Source organism: Coenobita brevimanus, chromosome 8 (genome assembly GCF_032717465.1).
Source record: "Coenobita brevimanus isolate Jiangsu-jjx chromosome 8, ASM3271746v2, whole genome shotgun sequence".
NCBI lineage: Eukaryota > Metazoa > Arthropoda > Malacostraca > Decapoda > Coenobitidae > Coenobita > Coenobita brevimanus.
Genome location: NC_136961.1, coordinates 34196690 through 34221459, shown reverse-complemented (window position 1 = coordinate 34221459; position 24770 = coordinate 34196690). Strand labels below are relative to the sequence as shown.

The window sequence follows — 24770 nt, the reverse complement described above, 5'->3', positions numbered from 1 at the left end:
TACAAATCTCAACAAGGAGACAATTGGTAAGCTCTGTACCATTATCAGTAATAACAGTAGACTGGGTAGTAAATGGACAAATGACATGATCTATAAGAGCACATGTGACACTTTTTGTGATCTTATCTTGGAGAGCCACAAGAACACAATAGCGTGAGAAATGATCGACTGCCACGAACAAATACTCTACACCGGATTCCATAAGAGGCACTTTAAGGAGGTCTACAGAGACAGTTTCCCAGGGACGTGATGGAATTGGATATTGCAAGAGTAGGGTAGGTAATATAGTTGATTCTTTGTGACGATTACAGGAAAAAGAAGAATCACAACGAAAGTTGATGTCCTTCTGCACAGTAGACCAATAGTATGAAAGGCATTCTTGTCTCAGACATCAATCTTTACTGGATGAGATGCATGAGGAATGTCATGAACGATGTGAAGCACTGCAGAATTAGATCAGTAGGGACAACGAGTTGGTGTACTTCTCTGTTAGGGATGTCCTTTCCAGTAAGTGAGGATTTTCCATACAAAATACCACCGTCTAATTTGAATTGTCTATTGGCATTGGCAGAGTTGGTAAGGTCGACGTGTCTCTTGATTCTAAGAAATAAATTACCTTGGACCACAGAGGGTCGGTGTACTGAGAATTATAGACACCATCTGAGGTTAGAGTGGTGTAAGAATTTTCACTGGGTTGACATGGTGCCCCTGCTGGTTATGCGACGTGAGAGAACATCTGCAGCTACATCGGATTTACCAGACACACACTAAAAGGTTGGGTTCACGTCTTGATTAATAACTGACCATCGAGCTAGTCGACCTGTAAGATTTCTCCCTTTGAACAAATCATGAAGCAGATGATTTGTATGGATATGCACTAAATAGCTGTATATCACTGATATGTTTGAGTGACCAAACAGTTGCTAAGGGTTCCAAATTAGTGACACTTTAATTATATTCTGTGGTGCGTAGGGCACAACTAGCATACACTATGACGCATTTCCCTTTAGCCTGATCAAGTTGCATCAGCACCGCACCAGTTCCTACTCCAGATGCATCTGTACACAGAAGAAAGGGTTTCTTATTAAATTGCAACATAGTGCCACCTGGAACACCCAGCCATTCCCACAAGGAATACAGCATAGTGCCCCCATGAACTCCTGGACACCCCCACAAGGAGCCCACGGAGGAGCAGCAGTAGTGCGCCGGGACTCGGTGTGACAACGGCCTAAGTCAGCCCGGGCCATGCACCCCTATGACCTGGAGCCCGCCCACCGTCGCCATAGAAGGAATACTGCACTACCTTCCAGGTGAGCCTCCACCAACCAGCTTAGGGGTAGAGCTGCCTATCCAGCTCCTGCCAGCACCCCAAAGGAGAAGGCCTGTAGCCGCTCCCACCTTCGCCAGGAGACGGCCAGTAGCCTCTCTGAAGGTGTCTTCCTCTTTGAGACGGCCTGTGGCCAATCGCCCCTAGCTAAGCAAACGGCCTATAGCCTTCCTGAGGGTAATCAGGAGATGGACAGTAGTCGCTCCTGCCTTCACCAAGAAGGTGTCCTTCCGGAGATGGCCAGTAGCTGCTCCAAACCCTCCTAACGGAGTGAGCCTGTAGCCGCTCCCACCTTCGTCAGACGGCCTGTACCCGCTCCGAAGGCGTTCTTCCTGAGATTGCCGGTAGCCACTCGCCACTCACTAAGGAGACGGCCGGTAGCCACTCTGAGGGTAATGAGGAGACGGCCGGTAGCCACTTCCGCCTTCGTCAGACGGCCTGTAGCCGCTCCATAGGTGTTCCCCTTGAGATGGCTAGTAGCCACTGCAAACCCCTCCTGAAGGAGTCAGCCTGTAGCCGCTACCATCTTTGTCAGACGGCCTGTAGCTGTTCCCCCTGAGTCGGCCTGTAGCCGCTCTACACCCCTCCTGCTGGAGTCGGCCTGTAGCTGCTCCCGCCTTCGTCAGATGGCCTGTAGCCACTCCGAAGGTGCCCCAGGGTTTGCTGGCAGTTACTCACCCCCTCAGGCCATGGCCAGTAGCCAGGCCTTGGCGGCTTGTAGCCGTGCCCCTGGGAAGCCACGGCCAGTAGCCGGGCCCTATGGCAAGAAGTGGCCTAGAGCCGCCCCGCCGCCCAAGCTTGACACCAGTTCCCCAGCCCCCGACGCAGAGGGCGTAGAGGAGTATTGGAGAGGCCCTATAGTCTCCCCCAGCCTCTGCTCCCTACGACTGGCTCTGGAGGAGACCCACCTGACGGACCCCAATGCAGACTGGTGCCGTAGCCCCTCTCTGTTGGCGCCGCCCAGCCCTGGGGACCGCAGTCCTCAGGAACCCCGGACCCTCCCCAGAACGCCCAGGCAGGAACTCCCTACACCTCGACGGTGGAGGACCTTCCCCTCCGTCATGAGCCTGAACGACCAATGCAGGCAGTTGTTTGGCCCCAGCCCTGAGGGCCACACTCCTGTCCCCAGCCCAGAGAGTACAGACCCCTTTGCCACTCACAGCCCTGGACGAGAGCAGATGCTCCTGCGGGTGATCCCGTGTCCCCTGAGCACGGCATCCCCTGGAGGTGCCCAGCCCCAGCAGTAGCGGAGCTGTGTTGCCCCTCAGCCGCACCCTTGACGCCAGATGAACCATAGTGACTGTGACTGTGAAATGATAGTGATAAAGCAGTGATGAGGCGGAACAGTGAATTGATAGTGATAGACCCAAGTGTTAGCAAGAAGAACAGACACAGTGAAATGATAATGGTGTAGCACTGACAAGGCAGAACAATGAATTGGTAGTGATAGACTCAAGCTTAGTGTTAGCAAGATGAACAGATCCAGTGAATTACCATACAGTAATAAGATAAACACCAAAGCAGTGGAGTTAGTAACGATAATTATTCAAAAGTCCCTTACAAGTAGAAAATAACACAGTGAACACACTACCATTAAACTCTTTCTCATACTGCCATAATCATAATTAGACCCCAGTGCCTTATACCCTCCCCCCCTAGGAAGAAGTATCTCTAGCATCTCCACTCACTTAGAGACCTTGGACTATACTAATTCAGAATACTCCGCCTTGAGCGTTGTTTTCACTATATTCCCTAACAGTATCCTGCGAGATACTACTAACCCTATCTAGCTATAAGAGTTTATAATCGCCCAGTATACTGTGTCTGTAACATCTGCTGATTACCCTGTCTGACTAAGTAATACACGTGTAAGGTTATTGTCTGGAATTTTTGTGTCCTGCCTCTCTCTGATTTATCTAAGTCCCGGTCTTGAAAGAGAGACCCGCTACACGTTAGGCGTTTAAGGAACGGGAAGCCGAATCTAAAACACCTAGCATTACAATTATAATCAGGGAATGCTAGGACTGGGGCATTTGCAAGTACAAGTTTTATTGTTTTAAAAGCTTGAGACTTTTACATAGTCCACACAAAAGGTACGTTTTTCTGTAGTAAGTGTGTCAGACAAGCAGCGATTTGTGCATACCCTTTAACCCACCACATCCCAGCAATTATTTCACCAATGCCCCCCCCCCCACAATCCCGGCAGATTTTCGAAGTTTTTTTTTTGGGGGGGGGGCAAAAACCTCCACTTTTTATGAGAAACATAGAAAATTCAGAGTGAAAGTGCTCAGTTGAGTTTAGAAGTACCAATTCAAGTAACAGTACCCTCACCTTGGTACCGTATTCTCTCAGGCCAGGCTCCAGAGAAGACGTTTTCTTGGGAGGGATAACTATTCCAAACCACTCATTATATGTAAATATTTATTTTTTTGGTACGAATTTATATGTAGTACAAGAGTACACTGGTTTTGACACAATAATATAGGCGATATAAGCATTGTTCACTCACCAAACACATCAACATATGGCACCTTCCTTTACGACGTTACTGCCTCATCACTTCTGTTTCTTCCTCTGGCTTGTTTCATCCTTTGCCCTTCATTTCGGGAATCACTTTCACCTTGAATACCGTCATTGGAGAGACCGTGGTGTGACATGTCTTTACTGGCCAGGTCACTGCTAACAGGTGAGTTTCCGAGAAAATCGTCTGCGGATGGGTGTGGGGGGGTCAGGTGGGGCCAGGCAGTATCTCTGCCTGGCACTGGTTAGAGGAAAGTCTCCTACATACGCCTACCAAAAATCACCCATGAAACTTGAATAATGTGCTAATGACGGACCTCGCAATTGCGCAATTGCAAAACGTATGGATACACCATCGGGTGTTACCGTGACGAAACGTGGCATCGTATCCATATGTCGTCGGGATGCCTCGGGTTAAACCGTAAGCTTCGAGACACCTATATCTGGACATTCCTGAGTGTGTGCGATACACCCACATCTAGCCCAGACCTACTTTCCAAAGTGGGATGGATTGTAAGTCACAGCGACACCTGTCAACCCCTTCTCACCGTCTCCCGGGTCAGTCACCTGCCAGTCACGAGGGAGAGTGGAAGTAGTGAGCAGTCACGGGAGTATTCTACCTCCAACCAGACTGTTCCAATACATGTTATGTTCTATGTTATATTTTTTGTGGCTAGGAGATTCTGAGTGTATAAAAAAAAAATAAATAAATAAAATAATAACTAAGAAATTATATTTAAAAAAACACTCATTTCAGGTTCTTCAATCTCATGTAATTTTCTTGAGGAAAATTAACTCGTGTAATTTTCCTAAGGTAATTGACATGAGTTTGTAAAAAAAAAAAAATCATATAAAATAATGATAACAAAAACCCTCGATGCACATCCATAGCCAACCACCTCTCATTGTCACCACTCATTCGTTTACCACTGAGCTACCACGGCCCTTGGAAATGAAAGTCAGACATTCAAACCATAGTTTCCCATATGCCTTGCAGTGAAAGAAAAAGTATAATGAGACTCTTCAACCATTTCTCGATTTACAGCTAGCTATTATCCCATGTACAGTTATGTGTGTGTCTATATGACCTGACCATAACCATAATCAACATCCATGCTTATTACATTCAGTACCGTACAGTTTCAAATGAATGTGAGAAAGGCAGGACACTTTATCTGAACCTTGACCCCACTTTAATGAAACCACTCTTATATAAGCCACCACAGTATAATAAAGACAGTATTTTAGCTAGCTGTTATCCCGTCCATATGTATGTGTGCCTGTATGACTTAAACAACGCTTTCATCCATATCCACGTCTATTCTAATAATTCCCTACTATACAGGAATGCGAGGAGTGCAGGAAATCTGAAACTTAACCCCGCTAAAGTGACAACCCTGATATGTCACCCACTTCAGATTGTTAGTCATCTTCTATAATCACATCTCATGAGTATAGAAATAGATTTATTAGAGCCAGGAAATAGGTGCAGTTCACTCTGCACACTTGATTTTCGGCAGCCCCGCCTTCGTCCATTTATCCCTTACCCTCACATGTCCTATGAAAATGTCCCTGACTTGAGCCCTGTCTTTGTTTCTCCCATCTCCCACCGGTGTTCTCTCTCTCTCTCTCTCTCTCTCTCTGGTTTTTATTTTCACCAGTAGTGTTAACATATTTTCTTATTTTTCGCGGTACACATCCCCCTTTTTCCCCCATAGTTTGTGTTTGCTCTGACTTACACAGTTTAGTGGCTGATCAGGACACACACACACACACACACACACACACACACGCACACAAGACAAATTCTTAGTGCCACTAACTAGCTAACTTGTGAACATACCAGGGCATTTTAGCGAGCTATTATCAAGCGTACAGTTATATCGGTGTTTCGGTGTGACTTGAACATAACCCTATCATTCATATCCATACCAAATCCATATCCACATATTGTTCTTATATTCTACGGTCCGTATCAGCCACGTACTTTATCAGTACACCCATTTCCCGATGTGGTTTACATTTGTATCGGCGTTTTCAGTTTATTTTAGGGTCCGCTCTGATACTCCATTTTCCCTCACACTTCTTTAAATTCTTTTCACAACGTCGCCATTACCACGGCGTTACCTAGGAAAAAAAAAAAAGTTTACTAGAGGATACACAGATATATGATGAGTACACTGATATATATTTCATATTGTTTTGCGAGAGTTGAGTTTTGGTGAGAAAGCTGCACAGGCAAAGGGTCCATTTGAACTAAATGCCGCAGCCAACGGGTTAATTAATTGCCCATAGTAGCTACTCAGACCAAGAAAGCTCCATACATCATCAGTACTTGTAGGTTCTGGGAAGTTAGGGACTGCTTTATCATCTGTGGCATGAATTCCTTTGGCATCAACTTCATGTCCAAGAAATTTCATTTTCTTACATAAAAAATCACATTTACTGAGTTTAAATTTTAGACCTTCTGTTCGAAGGTATTCAAAGACTTGTCATAGCTTGGGAAAATGTTCAGGAATGGACTTGCTCACTACAATGATGTCAATGAGGTAGGCAAAAAGAGTATGGCCGATCGTACTACTGAATACAGAATGAATGTCTCATTAACACTGATGGCTCATTTATAAGGCCAAAAGGGAGCCTTAAATTGATAATGTCCAGGAGTACATAACACAGTATTTGGCCGAGACAACTCTTCCATTTCTACTTGCCAATAGCCACTAAATCAAGCTAGATGAAAACTACATTTTGCTCACCAAGTGATTCTAGCAAACCTATTAAAACTGGCAACAGGAATCGATTGGGTACAGTGACAGAATTTACCTTACGGTAGTCAACTACTGAGCTAGTCTCCTCCTTTCTTGGGTACTAAGAAAAGTGGTCTGTTCCATGGACTGACAGAATATTCAGTGATATCCTGGTCCAACATATCCTGTACTATCTCATCCGTTTGTTGTCTCACACTGTATGGTACTCTAAGTACCGGGAAGTAATTTTATTCAATGTTCAACCAAATCTGTCTTCCCCATAGGTTCGCCAGGTAATGCCACAACATCACTATAGGTCTGCAAAAAATTGGCTAATTGCTCTTTATATTGGGGAAAATCACCTGATTGTACAGTCCACCTGGGCCACCCAGCTGCGAGAGGTGGATAACAGGTGCTGTCAATAGTGTATATGTTTGTTCGTGTGTACGTGCTCGACAATAGTTCGAATCATCAACTCTCCTCATCCGTAGCGTACCTCCGTCAGAGTCAGAGTTCATCCCATAGATGGCTGTGTATGGAGTTGGGTGGGGGGAAAAATGTCTCAGGAGTAAGGCGGCTCTCCCATCGGCTCAGCCAGTTTCATGAAGCTGGTTGCATGGAAAATTGTTGTGTGCCACAGGTTGTGCTGACCAAGGCCAAATAAATATGACTATATTAATTGTAAAATAAGGTAATATATATATATTATTATGGTATAAATATATACTGATAAATATAATACAATAACATATACTATACTTATTTGCCCTTTGTCCGTGCAACCTGTGGCACGCAACAATTCCATGCAACTGGTTTCCCGCAACTGGTCGAGCCAGTGGGAGAGCTGCTTAAGGGGGGACTTGGCATAGTGAAGGCCAGGGCAGGCGCCAGACAAGCGGGGGGAAGGTTATGTTTTTCATATCGCCAGTGATGATACAGTAATTGCCGAACTAGTTTTTGAGATCCATTAGCATTCAACTAAATATTTGCACTTTAACAATACTAAACATTTTATTTTTTATTTTATTTTCTATGTTATTTTTGTATTGTTACCATAAAGCCGTGTCTACACGTGTGCTCGAACAAGTGCTGGCAACATGTATGCAATGCAGTAACGAACAAGCTGCAAACATGTTGGGAACAGCAGCATCCAGATTATGTTTAGTAACATCATGATAAAGTCTCAGCTGCCTCGTATGGACACACTTATCCCATCACCTCTGCTGTCAGTGTTCGAAGCTGCACTGAAACATGTTTGCATACATTTGTCCAAATACTGCTGCAAACATGTTCCTGAACATGTTGCCAGCTGTGTTGCCAACACATGTTTGAGCACACGTGTGCACGCGGCCTAACATGTTAATGCACTATATACTGTAATCGCTCCAAGCCTTTCTCTCTCTCACTCTCTCCTTACATAAGTAATTCCATTTCATAGGTTATCACTTGATACCATTATCTGTATAGGTTTAAGACGAATGTATTTACCTAACATCTATGTCCAGTTACAAATAAGATTACCTGCCATATTCACATCATGAATGACACTGACCAATTAACATTAGGATGATGTTCAGACACTGATAACGGTTGCTTATTTCCTCGTTGGTAGTACTTCATATAAGTGTTTTTATGTGTTCTGTGGTGCACCACGAAGAGGTAGGAGGTTAAAATACTGTCACCTCAACAGGCAAAGAGTTTATGCATACTGTTGTTGAATGTGGCTATTATATCGGTTATGACATTGACTTACTGTATCATAATTCATATGACTATGGTCATTATAACACACCTTTATAGTCCATTCATCTAACAAATGACTGAATTACACATTACATGGAAAATTGATTGCGTTCGGTGCCGCTTATGTGTGGTCACACATTTACATGCTCATCGATTATTCACTGAACAACATTATCTCACATTACAGCAAGATGAAGACACCACCTCTCCATCACAGTATGCAAAAGCTTCCAGTCATTTTAAGCCCAATTGCTATCGATTCGTGAAATGTTGGGACATTTATATCACCATTGCCTGTGTTATTACTTATGTGACTGATAAATGCAACATAACAAACATGAAATTATCAATACTGGCTGGAACACTTCGTTTTTTTTTTTTTCTTAATCCCACAAACCTAGGCGCTTTAGTACCCGTTGACTCATGACTAGCTGACTCTAGGCAGCCTCAACAAACGAGTTTCAACCTTCGACATCTGCAGTTCCTACAGTATCTCTCCTACTTAGTTCAAATTGATATCCGCCCAATGAGTAATCCTGTAACGATTAATAACCTAACTTATCTGATCATGTCTCGGATCAAGAATGGTATTTCAATAGGTTTAATCGAGTCCTGCCCAGGACTGGCAAAATGCAAAACGAACAGCCAGACACCGGTAAATATTTTTCTACCGTAAGGGCTGGTCACACGACGGTTTTTTCCCCCCAGCATTCAGTAGACAATTTTTAGCCATGGGTTTATCATGTAATAATGAAAAAGAATACGTTTATACATAAGTAATATATGTAAAGATGCGATCTTTTAGATTATTTTATTTATTGTTTTCAATACTCACATTATCCAATACTTTCAAGAAGTTCCTTTGATATTCTGTTGGCTAAAAATTGCCAACTGAATATTGAGATGAACTCTAACTGAGGTTCACTACGGAAGACGAGAGTTGATGATCCGTACTTTCGTTGAGTATGTACATACGAACAAACATCACACTGTTCCCAGCATCCGTTACCCACCTCTCGCGGCTAGGTGGCCTAGGTGGAAACTTTGGCGACTGTACATGTAAGGCTATGTCAGATGAAAGAGGGGTGTTTGAATCCTTCGACCTTACACCAGGTGGCTTATCATCATCATTATCATCCTCTTTGGTAGTTACATAGAAATGTATATCTTCGCACACTTTTATGGCCAATGGGTAGACCAGAATATTCCCAATCTTTGTACCACTTTTAAGCTATAATGGAATATTTGTGATATTAAACAAGTGAAGATAATATAAATTATCCTCCGATACGATACATAATGCTGACGCATAAGTTAATCCAGTTACACAACACATCTAAGACAATGTTAGTGCATCCACTCTTTGTTTCACACCAAAAACATGGACAGAGACTTTCGTGAATTCGTACAGTAACAAAATTCTGCACTGTTCTGTTATTGCTTGTTTCATCTCTCTCTGTTGCAGAATAACATCTAGACTATTTGAGGTTGTTTATTGAGATGTAGATGAGTCAACCACTATGTCACTGTTAGAAAGGATGTCATGAGATGTTAGAGAATGCTCCTCCTTATTTTCAAGTAGTGGTGGTGGAGTCACAGCAGACTGAGTGACTGTCTTTGCTTGTGAGAGGACAGGGTGTGGGTAATTCATGCCAGATGCAGATTGTTCCTTAACTGTAATACCACCACAAGCAGGTATCAGTTCAATTGAGTGTTTAGCCATGGTTTATATGCCAAGGAGCACATCTGCGGGATATCGAAGATTGTTTGTGACATGAAAGCCAGCAGTGAAGGGATTTAATAATTCATCAAGTTGTATCTCTAAGGTTACGTTACCCCTCACATGAAACTCTGAACCATCAACACCGCAGGGATGTATATCAGGTGGTTGAAAGATCCAGATCCGTTTAATAAGTCCTCTAATAGATGTTAACCCCTTAACCGCTGGGCGTCACTTTTGTGATGCTTGGGAGCAAGGGATCATACCGCAGGGCGTCACTTTTGTGATTCTGTGTTATTTTGAATTTGCCCAGGCTTTCAAGTGGTGTCTTGTATCATCTATCAATAATGCCAATGTCTAACACTAGTCAGCACTCCTAATCTTATCTGTACTCCCATTCATTGTTGACAATTTAGCCATTTCTCCCCATTCTTGACTCCCCTCTCTACCTCCCGTCCATTACCCTCTCCTCTCGCCTGCCCTGCCCAGCTGCACTAAGTAAATCTTCCCTGGAATTTCCACTGATTTCATCCATTGAAATAAGCCCTATGCCCTATTCTTATACATAATAATATACACAAAAAAGAAATAAGTGATAGTGCCATACACCTGGAATTGGCTAATTATCACCTGACAACACCTCACGTGCACTCATTCGTTAAATTTCCCTGTTTATTTCCCCTTGAAATATGCCATATAATCTATTCTTGTAATAAAAATATATATAAGAAGGTAAGGGAGAAGCGTAAGTGATATTTACATTCACCTGGAACTACCTAATTTATTATGTATTGTCTAGATTTCCTGCCAATCATTTCATAGTGCTTATATTAGCAGCTGTCACCACACTGACACTGGCAGCCTTTCACTGCCCCTAGGCCACCACATCATTCAGTTTACTGTCGTCTTTCAAGGTGAAACCACGTCGGATTCGCGCCTGTCCAATTCTGCCGCTTTTTAGCCCCATGCAAAGGGCCCTGTGACCTCTACCACTACTAAACCTCGTGTGGAAAGGGGAAAAGGGCTAAGTGACTGCTGTGGAACGTGAATTGGCTAATTTATCAATGAAAATGATGGGCAGTGACTACGATCTTTCTGGTGACTAAACCAGTGCAAGTGGAAATGTAAATAATGTGTAAACAGCAAGTGAAAGCAATGAATGTAAATATAAGTGAACAGTGGAAAATAGTTTTATAAGTTACTGCAAGTGACAGTGCATAACACAGTGTAAATAAAATAGAAATGTAAATAATGTAATTAAAATAGAGAATGTAAATAGGGAAGTGAGCATGGAAGTGAAAAAGTTACTACATGACAGTATTGTGATACCAACTCTAACGTATGGAAGTGAAGCTTGGACATTGTTGGAAGGACACAAGTCAAGAGTGAGAGCAGTGGAAATGAGTTATTTAAGACGAGCCTGTGGAGTCACGTGGAGAGACAGGCTGACGAATGAGGATATAAAGGAGCGTTGTGGTGTGGATGTGGATGTGATAGGAAGCGTTATGAGGAACACACTGAGGTGGTTTGGCCATGTGGAGAGGATGGAGGGCGAAAGACTGACGAAGAGAGTGTATGTGAGTGAGGTGGAGGGGGGAAGAGGGAGGGGGAGGCCAAGGATGAGATGGAGGGATGGGGTGGAGAGGTATATGAGAGAGGGGGATGTGAGTTGGGAGCAGGGCAGTGAAATGGCGGGGGACAGGGCGACTTGGAGGCGATTTGTTTGTGGCCACCCCAAACGGGATTGAGGCGTCTGGCAATAGATAGATAGTAAATAGAAATGTAAATGAGTAGTAATATAAGAATACGAGTATATATACTAGGAGTAATGAAAGTGAAAGTTTAACTCTGTCATGTATGAATACTATGAGTTATGAAAGTGAAAGTGACAGATTCACTCTCAACACTAGTATACTGTACAGGATGAGAAAGTGAATGTTATGCATTTTGCTGAAAGAGAAATTGAATGCTTACAGTGACAATAAACTACTATTACTGGAGGAAACTTATGGATAAGGACTGAAGATATATATAAGTGTTATATAGTAATAGAAATATAAAGTGTGAGTGTTTTATGAATAATAAATGACAGAATACCAGTGGCGAACGAGCGCAAGTGTGAAGCTGGTACTCGCTAATAATTTTCATTGCTTTCACAGTTTTTTTTTCTTTTTTTTTGAGTATGGATTCCAAACTATTTGAAAATCATAGAACAGTGTTTCTAGTGATAATATCAGGCTGTGGTAATCATATTACAGGGTGTTGGGAAGTGTAAAGTGGAGACATCGTTACCCAACTTCAGAAGTCTCCACAAGTCCTATGGTACTCGATAAAGGCTCAACAAACACCCCAGGAGAAAGCTAAAGGTATTTGCCATAAGCATATTTAATTATAATATTCTAGGACTAATAACTGATTTTTGGCAAATATTTTTACAAAGTCTGTCGGAGCGCGAATATCCCCGCGGAACAGGCAAGGAGCGCCAAAACAACCCCGCAGTTTAGGGGTTAAGGGAAGATTCTGATATAAAATTCACCAGTGACCCAGAGTCCATGAGGAATGATATTGGGACACCTTCACTTTTACTTATAATAACTATACCTAAACAAGTCAGAGGGGCAATCTGGTGAATGGGGAGCTCAGGTCCTTCTGTCGTTGTGGGATTTATCCAAAAGGTACGTTCTTCTTCCCCCGACTGACATTGTGCAAGTAATGACGTTCATCAGTGGTGTGACCAGTCGAGTCTTTTCTGATACTTGCAATAAGCACTCCAGGGTCATGAAGGTGTATGCTGTCGCCACTCCCAGTGGGTTCGCTCCTGTTTGCAATAACAGCTTGATTCTACATGAGCAGAGACACCACAGTGCTAGCACACAATAGAGGATTGTTTATCACGATGCTTCGTTGACTGGTCAGGGCCAGTTGCAGGTGGTCGGCGTCAGAAGTAAGAGCGAACATGGTTAGTGGCGCCCCTGGTGGCTGGCCACGAAGGTCAAAATTTCATTGAGATGTGAAAAGTGTGTACAGCCCTTACAGTTCTGACTGTAGTGTGAGTAGTCATGGTGCTAGTATCCGCCTGACGAGTGATGTCTGAGCCTAGTCTCTTATCTATCTCACCGAAAGTTCTAACAATTGGTCTTCTGGTTTGAATCCAATTTGTAAGGCACTTTCTAATTGCCTTTGCTCTAGCCAATTGATAAATCTAAGGTAACGCATTAAATGACCAAAATCTTTTAATTCGATAACATCATCCCCACTGACATTAGTTACCCATGGTGTTTCCTGCAACACCTGGCCTATCTTAAAACTAGTAGCGTTCACTACCATGGATACCTTATTTCATGTGGCTACTCTAACCAAAATTTGCTTGTCATCCCTCATTATGTTTAAGAACTGTGGAGAGAACACTGAGGGAACCAGCTTTAGAATGAGACCAACAAAACTTTATTAACTTCCTGCAAAATTCATCAGATGTTGGGCAACTGTCAAAGCAACCAGATGGTAACCCGGCATCTATGCGCAATAAATTGGCCTTGATCAAATAGTCCTTTAACCCATCACGTCCCGAGATATTTCGCACCTCCGACACCCCCCATTCCTGTGGTATTTTCGGAAAAAAAAAATTTCGGCTAAAACCTCTGCTTTTGGTGGGAAATATCGAAATTTCATAGAGAAATCGCTCACCTGAGGTTTAAAACGCTCAATCCAGGTAGCAGTACCTCCTTACCTGACTGGGTTTTCTAACAGGCCGGCATAAAAGAAAACGAGTTCTATGGGAGGGTAACTATTTCACACCACTCATAAACGGTATTTATTTATTTACTTGGTACGAATTTATATGTAGTACGAGAATATATTGGTTTTCAAACAGTAATATAGGCATTATAAGCATTGTTTCACTCACTAACTCATCACCATACCTGACCTTCTTTTGCCACATTACATGATGATCATTTCTGACTGTTTCTTCCTCTAATGCTATGTAAACTTTGTCCTCCACATTGTCATCGATTGGGGAATCACTCTGGCCCTGAATGTCTTTATTGACCAGGTCACTGGTAACAGGTGAATTGCCAAGACAATGGCGTGCAGGGGGGGGGAGGTTATGCGGTGTAAGGCATTGTCCCTGCTTGGCATCTTGTAGAGGAATAGAGGAAGGTGTCCCGTGTATACGTACGAAAAATCACACGCGAATATTGAAAATTGTGCAAATTAGGGACTTGGCAATTGCGCGACTTACCAGTACATCATCGGGACTGGCAAATGCAAAATGTTGCAACGTACCCATACGTCGATGGGATGTCTCGGGTTAAGAAGAGCTCTTCAGTGGTTCGGTATTAAATTGCCTGTTATCTATGTCAGTATTGACTATGTGGAAGAAATTGAATATTGATATGGAACTATCTTCAGCAGTGAGTTTTCGAAGTTCATATCATCCAAGAAAATAGACTGTGGAGGGCAGGGGGCTTGCTTTGCCATCACTGCGAGAGTGTGAGGTGGCAAGGTTGTGGGAATAGTCACTGTATTGAGTGAAGAGTGTGTGGGAGAAGCAGCAGGTAAGGCAGTTGTAGTGGTGTGTGATGGCAATGGCAGTGGTGTAGTTGTAGCAGGAAGAGAAGATAGAGGCAGCGGGAAATGTGACTGAAATTCTAGAGAGTCACTTAGGGAAGGAGTAAGAGTGTCTGGATGTACAGTTGGCTGCACTCCCGAGTTCCCTGAACTTCACCCATAGTCAGTGATGTGGCACCACTGTATTTGTTTGGATCTTTGGACACGTAGCAATATGAAGAGCTGGGACCTCACATTAGTGACCTGGCACGGACAGTGAGTAACGGAATTTTCCTCTCAGCGTCTGTGCATTGTCAAACCTATGTAAATAACGATAAGCATTTGAATATAACTGGACCCTGTATCGAGTGTCTAGTCTGGTGGCGAGGAAGCGTGGTTAGTGGAGGAGGGGAGGAAATGGACGGGGAAGGGTCGGGCTCCCCTGTTTCTTGCTGAGTCATATGCTGAGTCGTAAGCTGGAACACAGTACTTTACAGGAAATGAGCGAGACAACAGACATTCACATGATTACGGGCACACACACACGGCATGCTTTCACCTTTGTATAGAGAGCATAATAATATGTGTATTACTTGGCTCTCAATATAGCTATGAACGCGACATAGTGATATGTAAAACGCAGCAGACCTCAGTTTGTTAGGCTTATCATGTGATATGGAGTTCGGCTGGTGCGGAGGAGGTGGAGGCTGATTCATGAGGCCACTTGGCTTGACCCGTCACCACAGTTACACTATTTTAGTCAATAACAATGAAAATGACAGTACTGAAAACCAACTATTCCTGATGTTATTAGATGGAATGTAAATACGTTCATTAATAAAAACTTGTGTAGTTTTATAAGCACGTTAGTATGCCTACATCGTCGGTGCACTGTGTGCATACCTAACAGAATACCTTCATAGGAGATAGCATGGTGCCAAAATGCTGCTCCCTGTTATGTCTACCAGGAATACCATATATATCACTTATGCTGTGGCAGTATATTCATCTTCCTCGGCACCTTCTGTGCGCCACCTGAATTTTGTAATGAAACAGCAGGATATGTTTACATGGTTATTCTCCATTTTTAGTTGATTCCATTATAGTGATGTGTGACTCTTACATTTGTGGTGGTTTATTTGTTGGTTTCTTATATAACCAGATTCATACAATAGTTGCTGGTGAAGCTTCTTCCCAAAACCCTTTGCCAAGCTACCCAGAGTGAGAGAGCCCACCTCTCCCTCCTCCTCTCCCTCCCCTCCACCTCTAGCTATACCTTCTCCTCACCAAGCTAGACACTCGATACAGGGTCCAGTTGTATCCTAATGCTTATTGCTATTCAATTGTTACATAGGTTCGATAATGCACATTCGCTGAGAGGAAAATTTCGTTTACTCACTGTCCGTGCCAGGTCACTAATATTAGGTCTCAGCTCTTCATACTGATAAGTGTCCAAAGATCCAAACAAATACAGTGGTTCCACATCACTGACTATGGGTGAAGTTCAGGGAACGCGGGAGTGCGGCCAACTGTACATTATCTGGATTTTCAATAACAGTCGTTGGAATAGTAGTAGTAGTGGTATATGTGATAAGAGTAGTATCAGAAACAGTGGGAGTAGTCAGGGCAGTTGAAAGGGATTTTGTGTAAGATTTACTGCTATGTAGGAATGTAACACCATTATCACCATTGCAGTCTTCCTCTTCAGTATCATCTCTAATCATCTGTCGAATGGGGGAGAGTTCAATTCTACGAAGGTAGCTAATGAATGGAAAGGGGGTTTGAACAGGAGGAGGAGGAGGAGGGGGGGGAGGAGGGGAGAGAGAGAGAGAGAGAGAGAGAGAGAGAGAGAGAGAGAGAGAGAAATAAACAAATACAAGTACAATTATGAAATGTATGCAGTGAATATAATATGAAGGAGTATGAGTTATATACAGTGAATAATATATTATGGAAGTAAATGAGTTATACACAATGAAAAGTATGTGAAAGAAATTGGCTTTAAGAAGAGTGAATAAAGTGAGAGGGGAGGAAAGATAAAGAGAAATAAAGAATGTAATATAGTGTATAAAACCAGATGAATAATAATATGAATCATAATCTGTACAGAATGCTACAGGCAATCTCTATAGAAATGTGAAAATATGATAAGAGAACGGAAAACCATTTACAAATGTGTCCAGTGCAAGTGAGCAAGTTGTTCAATCTGTCGAGCTTGTAGCAAGAGTGAGGCTGGAGACTCCACCCATCCAGGAGAACGGAGACAGTGACTGGGGAGAGATGGATGGCACAAGTCGTGACGTGTTGCCGGTCCCAACCAGGCACAGAGGCTGAGTTGATTTGAACATAGGAACATAAGAAGTGAGGATAATTGCAGTATGCTGGTTGGCCCATGTTAGGCAGCTCCTAGAAGAGTAACTGAACTACCAGAATGAGATAAGGACAGCAAAGAAGAAGGCTCTCCCCCGCCCTCCAAACCCCCCAGCCGAAGCCGGCAGGAAAAAGTCAGAAAGAACACCACGCAGTATAGAAAAACTGGTGTGGACATTTTATAGGAAAGTGTGAAAGGAGAATAAGGACTATCAAAATGTAACCTGAAAGGAAAAATAATGAATTAGTGTTGGTTATAAGATTTTCTTTTTTCTATATCCACTCCTTATTTGTCATATACTTATCTAGCCTATGCTTGAAACTCTCAGTGGAAGAGGCAACAACTACTTTACTAGGTAGCTTATTCCATTCGTCTACTACTCTGTTACCAAACCAGTTTCTACCTATTTCCTTAGTGAAATGGAATTTTTCTAGTTTGAAACCATTACTTCTAGTTCTATCCTGTATGCTCACTTTAAGTACCCTGCCAATATCTCCCTTATTAATACCCTTCATCCACTTAACCCTTTAACTGCGGGGCGTCACTTTCGTGACGCTTGGGAGCAAGGGATCATACCACGGGGCGTCGCTTTTGTGATTCTGTGTTATTTTGAATTCACCCGGGCCTCCAAGTGGGGCCTTGTATCATCTATCAGTACTCCCAATGTCCAACACTAGTCAGCACTCCTAATCTCATCTGTACTCCCATCCATTGTTGACAATTTAGCCATTTCTCCCCGTTCTTGACTCCCCTCCCTACCCCCCTCCATTACCCTATCCTCTCGCCTGCCTGGCCGTGCTACGCTAAGTAAATCTTCCCTGGAATTTTTCACTGATTTCATCCATTGAAATAAGCCCTATGTCCTATTCTTATAACAAATAATATATACAAGAAAGAAATAAGGTAAGTGTGCCATACACCTGGAATTGGCTGATTATCACCTGACAACATCTCACATGCACTCGTTCGCTAATTGTCGCTGTTTATTTCCCCTTGAAATATGCCGTATAATCTATTTTCGTAATAAATATACATATAAGGAGGGAAGGGAGAAGCCTAAGTGATATTTACATTCACCTGGAACTACCTAATTTATAATGTATTGTTTAGATTTCTTGCCAATCATTTCACTGCTATATATAGCTGTGTCAAGAGGCTAACGTTTGTAGGAATGAATTTCCCTAGGTAGGCCACCACCCCGGCCCACCCTTATCAGTTCACTCTCATCTTCCAACGTGGAGGTACATCAGATCGCTCTTGCTAGCTTCAGGGACTTTTCATCCCCATGCAATGGGCCCTGTGACCTTTACCCCCTACTAAACCTCGTGTGGAAAGAGGTAAAGGGCTAACAATTGATAAAAGAGTGACTACGGTCTTTCTATTGAGTAAAACAGTGCAAGTGGAATTGTAAATAAGTGTAAATAATGTGTAAACAGCAAGTGAAAGTAATGAATATAAATATACGTGAACAGTGGAAAATAGTTTTATAAGTTACTTCAAGTGACAGTGCATAACACAGTGTAAATAAAATAGAAATGTAAATAACGTATATAAAATACAGAACGTAAATAGAAATGTAAATGAGTAGTATTATAAGAATACGAGTATATACCCTAGGAGTAATGAAAGTGAAAGTTTCACTCTAGCATGTCTGAATACTATGAGTGTCTGAATACTATGAGTTATGACAGTGAAGGTGAAAGCGATATTCACTCTCAATGCTAGTATACAGGACGAGAAAGTGAATGCTACGTATTTTACTGAAAGAAATTGAATCCCTACAGTGACAATAAACTAATACTACTGAAGGAAACTTATGGATAAAGACTGTAGATATATATATAAGTGTTATATAGTAATAGAAATATAAAGTGTGAGGGGTATTATGAATAATTAACGACAGAGTACCAAGAGCGAACTAGCGCAAGTGCGACGGTCAGACACGCTCGTAATTTTCATTGCTTTCACAGTGTTTTTTTTTTTGGAGTATGGATCCCAAACTACTTGAAAATCATAGAGTAGTGTTTATAGTGTTAATATCTGGCTGTGGTAATCATATTACGGGTTGTCGGGAAGTGTAAAGTGGAGACTTCGTTACCCAACTTCAGAGGTCTCCACAAATCCTACGGTAACAGACGAAGGCTCAACAAACATTCCAGGAGAAAGCTGAAGGTATGTGCCATAAGCATATTTAATTTTAATATTCTAGGACTAATAACTGATTTTTGGCAAATATTTTTTGAGAGTCTGTCGGATCCCGAATAACCTCGCAGCACACGCAAAACATTGGTAAACATGCCAGCGGTGTAGGGGTTAAACACCTCAATTATGTCTCCCGTTACTCTACGCCTCTTTAGTGAGTACAGACTTAGTCGTTTCAGTCTATCTTCATACGACAGGTTCCGACCATCATGTATTATTTTTGTCATTCTTCTCTGCATATTTTCTAACGAGTTAATATCCATTTTATAGTAAGGACACCAGAATTGTACTGCTTAGTCTAAGTGTGGCCTTACTAGTGCTAGATAAAGTTGCAGTATTACTTTTGATGACCTGTTGCTCACGCTTTTAGTAAATCCAAGGACTCTGCTTTATTTCTTGCATTAATACACTGTTGCCTTGGTTTCAGATCGTTACTAACCATAACTCCTAGATCTCTCTCTCATTCTGATTTACTAATTTCTTTGTTATCTAAGCTGTATTTAGTATCTCCAATGGTCTTGCCTAAGTTAAGTACTTTACATTTTTCAATGTTAAATTCTATTTGCCAAGTTTTAGACCATTTGGTCCTTTTGTAAGTTATGGTAATCGTCAGTCGAGTTAATTTTACGCCCTATTTTCGTATCGTCGGCAAATTTGCTGATGCTGCTAGTGACTCCTAAGTCTAGATCATTTATATATATATAATAAATAATAAGGGACTGAGTACTGAACCGTGGGGTACACCGCTAGTTACTAATCTCTAATCCGACTTAGTTCCATTTATTAATACTCTCTGCTTTTGTCCTTTCAGCCAGGATTCTATCCATTTTAAGATATCGCCGTCTATACCGTGTGCTCGAACCTTTCTAACTAACCTTTCGTGTGGGACCCTATCAAAAGCTTTACTAAAGTCCAGATAAATAACATCGTTAGCTTTGTCGCTGTCTACTGCCTCATAGACCTCCAAATAGTTTGACAACAAGTTTGTGAGGCAGGATCGTCCTTGCCTGAATCCGTGCTGACGTTCGTTTATAAGATTAAATCTTTCTAAGTGTTCCCTAATCTTATTTGCAAAAATTGACTCTAACATTTTTCCTACTGTTGACGTTAGACTTATCGGACGATAATTCACGCAGCTGATTTATCACCCTTTTTAAAGCTAGACACTACGTTTGCAGTCTTCCACGCCTCTGGAACTTCTCCTGAAATGAAAGAGTCATTAAATATCGTTAAAAGTGGCTGACATAATTCTTCTTTGGTTTCTTTTATAGTTTTTGCATAAATATTGTCCGGACCTGGCGATTTTTAAGGTTTTAACTTATTCTTTCATTACGTCCTCCTTACTAATGGTTATTTTACTAGGAATATTTTCCGTATTCTCATCGTAAATATTTGCTGCTTGAGGGACCAGGTCTAGATTTTCCTTGGTGAATACCGATATGAAATATTGATTTAGGATGGAGCACATTTATCTTCACTGGTAATGTCACCTGATTCTGTTTTGAGTGGTCCTATCCTATCTTTATTTTTCGTGTGGTACATTTGATATAAACCCTTAGGGTTTTCTTTCGATTCACTAGCAACCTTAATTTCATAATTTCTCTTTGCTTTTCCTATCTCCCTCTTTACTTTTCTATTTAGAATCACGTATTGGTTACGTAAGTGTTCCTTTCCACATTTTTTTTTCTATATATTCCTTTCCTTTGGCCTATGAGAGATTTTAATGTTGTTTAACCATCTTGGTTCTGAATTATTCGTTCCAAACCGTTTTGAAGGGATATATCTATCTTGGCCTCCGTGTATTATATTTACTAACTCGTTATATTTCTCACTTGTCGAATGTCTGCTTGGTACTAGACCTGAGTTAATCCTCGTCACCTTGACTACACTCCCATCTATAACCTCACCCTCCACAGACACCTGGCGCACATTCCCACGTGTTTCCTGCTCCTTACCTATGATGTGGGGTTCCCCACTGACCTCACACTCCCTAAAATAGTTATTCTCCCTACGGAACACATTCTAAAATAAGCTTTTAAGCCATCGAAATCTCCTAGACGAAAATTAGGAACGGTGGAGGTATTTTCAGTGGAACAGACATCCCAAATAAATATGAACTTAATTTCTTCATGATCGCTATTACCAAGTCGTCCACCAACCTCTATATCACTAATGGCATTTTCTTTATTAGCTAAAACCAAATCAAGTATATTATTACCTCTGGTGGGCTCCCTGATATACTGACAAAGGAAATTATCCTGTACTACCTCTAGAAATTCCTCTGACTCTGCATCCCCTGTGTAATTTCTCCAATCTATCCTTGGCAGATTAAGGTCTCCTACAAGTATTACTAAGTTGGACTGTGACGCTTTCCTAACTTCCTCCCAAAGGTATTTAGATCTGTAAATACCTCCTAAGACTAATTTCTCCCTATTGTTACTAATTTCAACCAAGACATTTTCTGTGTCCCTATTTACTTTAATGTCTGCTTTATTGTAACAGTTAAATGAATCCTTTACATAAATAGCTACCCCACCCCACTTTCTTCCCAGACGGTTTGACACAAAAATATTATAGTCTTTTATCTGATATTCTGCTAAAAATTCTCGAGTGTCTGTATTCATCCAAGTTTCACTAATAACAGCAATGTCTATTTTTTCTGTACAAATTAAAGCCCTCAATTCATCCATTTTATTATGTAAACTCCAGCTGTTTGTGTAGCACACTTTCAGGTTATTACAAGTAGTTATGCCTCTACCTTGGGATTTACTGTTTTTTATTACATTACTAACTGGGAAACTCTTTACTAATAAAACAATTTTTTGTACTATCACTTATCGCCCTTCTGTCATCACTTGTTCTGTCCTCTATCATTGCCTGCTCAATTTGACGTGCCTGAGTGGATGTATCTACACTAATGGTTAAACCTTTGTTATTACTTTTGCAAGAGTTGATGCATCTATCCAAACATGATAATACTGATTTCTGAGTGTAGTTGCTGCAACTTCCTGTACATCTACTTCTCAACCTCGAAAAAAAAACTCTAATTCCCTATCTACTGTATCATTCCAGCTAAAACAGTAACTCCCTGCCTGCTAAGATGAGTCTTATCCCAACTATACAAGGCACTCCGACCATAAAACCGGTCTCAACCGTCTATGAAAGGTATTGCATTATCTTTACAATACCTTTCAAGGCAGCAATTAAAACCTATTGCCCTGCTCAACCACTCCCTCTGAACTCGCCTTCTGGGCAAAACACCTTCTCTAACATCAACTTATACTTCTGCCACAGTACCTCACTATTCCATCCATCCATCCATCCATTGCCAGACGCCATGTATCCCAGACGGGGTGGCCAAGGGCTTAGAGTTAATTGTTTTACAGGGAGGGGCACTAATCCTCCACCAACCCCACTTGACACGTAGGGATGCCAACAGCATCTGGTGTTCCCAGGCGGTCACCCATCCAAGTACTAACCAGACCCAACGTTGCTTAACTTCGCTGATCGGACGGGAAGCGGTGTACTCAACGTGGTATGGCCGTTGGCTCACTATTACGGCTGCTAATATCGTTGCATCCTACACTGAGGCACACAGTGGGTTTGTCACCACTATCCTTCACTATATTTGAATATTTCTCTATCACATTAGCCACCCTGGCCTCTGGAAGACACACATGTTTATTGAGTGGTGTATACATGGCTCTGTTAAGATATCTTACCTGTGAGTCCCCAACAACAGCAAGATTTTTCTATCCTTTCTTGTTCTCATTATACTTACCCGCATGGGAAGGTCTCTCACCATCCTTCTCAACTTCCCTCTCTGCCTTCCCTTCATATTCATCCCGTAGTGCGTCGAATGTATTTGTGGTCTTAATTTCTGATTGTTTTTTAAGGGTGAACTTCGTTGCACCCTTGTGAACCAGTGTCCAACCTTCAGCCTTTTTCTCTCTCTCCTCCAACAATTCCCTCATTTGTGATTTCTCTTGCCTGAGAACCTGTACTTCCTGCTTCAATTTGAGCTCTTCCTTTAACTGAAGGTATTCTTTCTCAAAACCTGCAGCGGGGACACAACTCTCCATAGAGGACGCCATCACGCACAAATTCACAGGGGTATCACAGGTCACTACAGCACACTAACAAAACACTATCACAGGTCACTAGCACAACACTATCACAGGTCACTATCGCAGTTCACTGCAACACACCAGCACAACACTATCACAGATCACAGCTAGCTAAATCAGGTATGCCAGGAGAAGCTTCTGCCTCAAGGACGTCGGTATGGTGGTGGTTAGGGATGGGCGTGAGTTGTTTTGGAGGTTGTTGGGAGCAGACTTGTGGTAGGGTGAGGTTGGCTTGGTGGTTGGTGAGGGTTGAAAATTGTCAGAGCAGGGAAGGACAGGAACTCTCCATAACAGGGCCTCACCAAAAATAATAGGATACACAACTGCAAGCCAGGTGAACAAAGGGCAAGGTAGGGGGCTGAAGTAAGGAGGCAGGATGGTGGTACAGGAGGCAAGAAGTAGGCAAGTGGCAATTGCGCAAAGAATATACGTGGGAGACGTGAAGTTAAGGTTGAACCACTCACTGCCACTACTGTTATACCGCCTTTACACTCACTCAGATCAATCCAGAATCTGATGTAAATTAACGGGGATTTATTCTGAATAGATGAACACAGTTCTTGCCAGCATTAGCCATGACTCAGAACTAATCATAAAGCCTGAGAGAAGCCGGGCCGAATATCTTGTTAGTCTTAACTCAGCATATTTTTTTAAGGTGATGCTTACTGAACACTAAAAAAATTACCACATAGGCCAGGGACACGCAATTCCACACTTGCTACTAGATATATACTAATATACACTGCTATCAGTTTAGTTTCCAAGAAATATTACATCACTGTAATGAGATGACTGAAGAACTGTTAATGTATTCTGGTATATCTTCTTGGCATATTCCTGCACCAGATGACTTAAGGGTAGATATTATGAAGAGAGGAAGTGAAGCTTTCCAAAATAAGGATGGACTATTTAATGCAATTCATATACAAGGAGATAAATTAAAAGTAGAGACTCGTCAGGTGACAACTGCATGATTCCAAAAGGCTCTGCCAAATGGCGAGGAAAGTTTTAAGGTCCTACGTGGTTTACTCTACATTTAAAAGAGGTTTGTTTTTGCTGCAGGCTATTTGCTCATGATGACCAAAAAATATGGGACATCAAGCTTTGTCCTTGGGTTTCGAGCATGGTGGAAGCTAAACCCAAAGATCTCTTACAACGAGTCTTCCAAGGAACACCTGTCCTGCCTGGAGAAATGAAAGAACTTTGCAATAGGCTTGAAACTTAAAAAAAAATGATGCCCAAATTCATCAAACAGCAATGGAGAACGAGTAAAAGAAGTGGAGGAAAACTCTACATCATCTTTTTGACATTAGTTTGTTTCTTGCGCAACAGAACCTTCCTTTTAGTGGTCTCAAGGACATCTCATCAAGAAACAGGAGCAATTTTCTGGAACTGGTGGAGCTGCTGTCAAATTATGATTCTGTTTCAAAAGAACATGTTCAAAAGGTTCATCATGTTATTCCAC

The 24770-nt window shown here is 42.0% G+C and overlaps 1 protein-coding gene and 1 non-coding gene across 2 annotated transcripts in view; one reads left to right on the top strand and one right to left on the bottom strand.

Annotated features, from left to right (window-relative positions):
- The window catches only part of LOC145407423 (uncharacterized), a 583744-nt gene that overhangs the window by 244493 nt on the left and 314481 nt on the right, over positions 1 to 24770 (top strand). The window lies entirely within an intron of this gene.
- Positions 22609 to 22727, bottom strand: LOC145408954 (5S ribosomal RNA). Its single transcript, XR_013899024.1, has one exon. It is a non-coding gene; the product is annotated as a 5S ribosomal RNA (ribosomal RNA).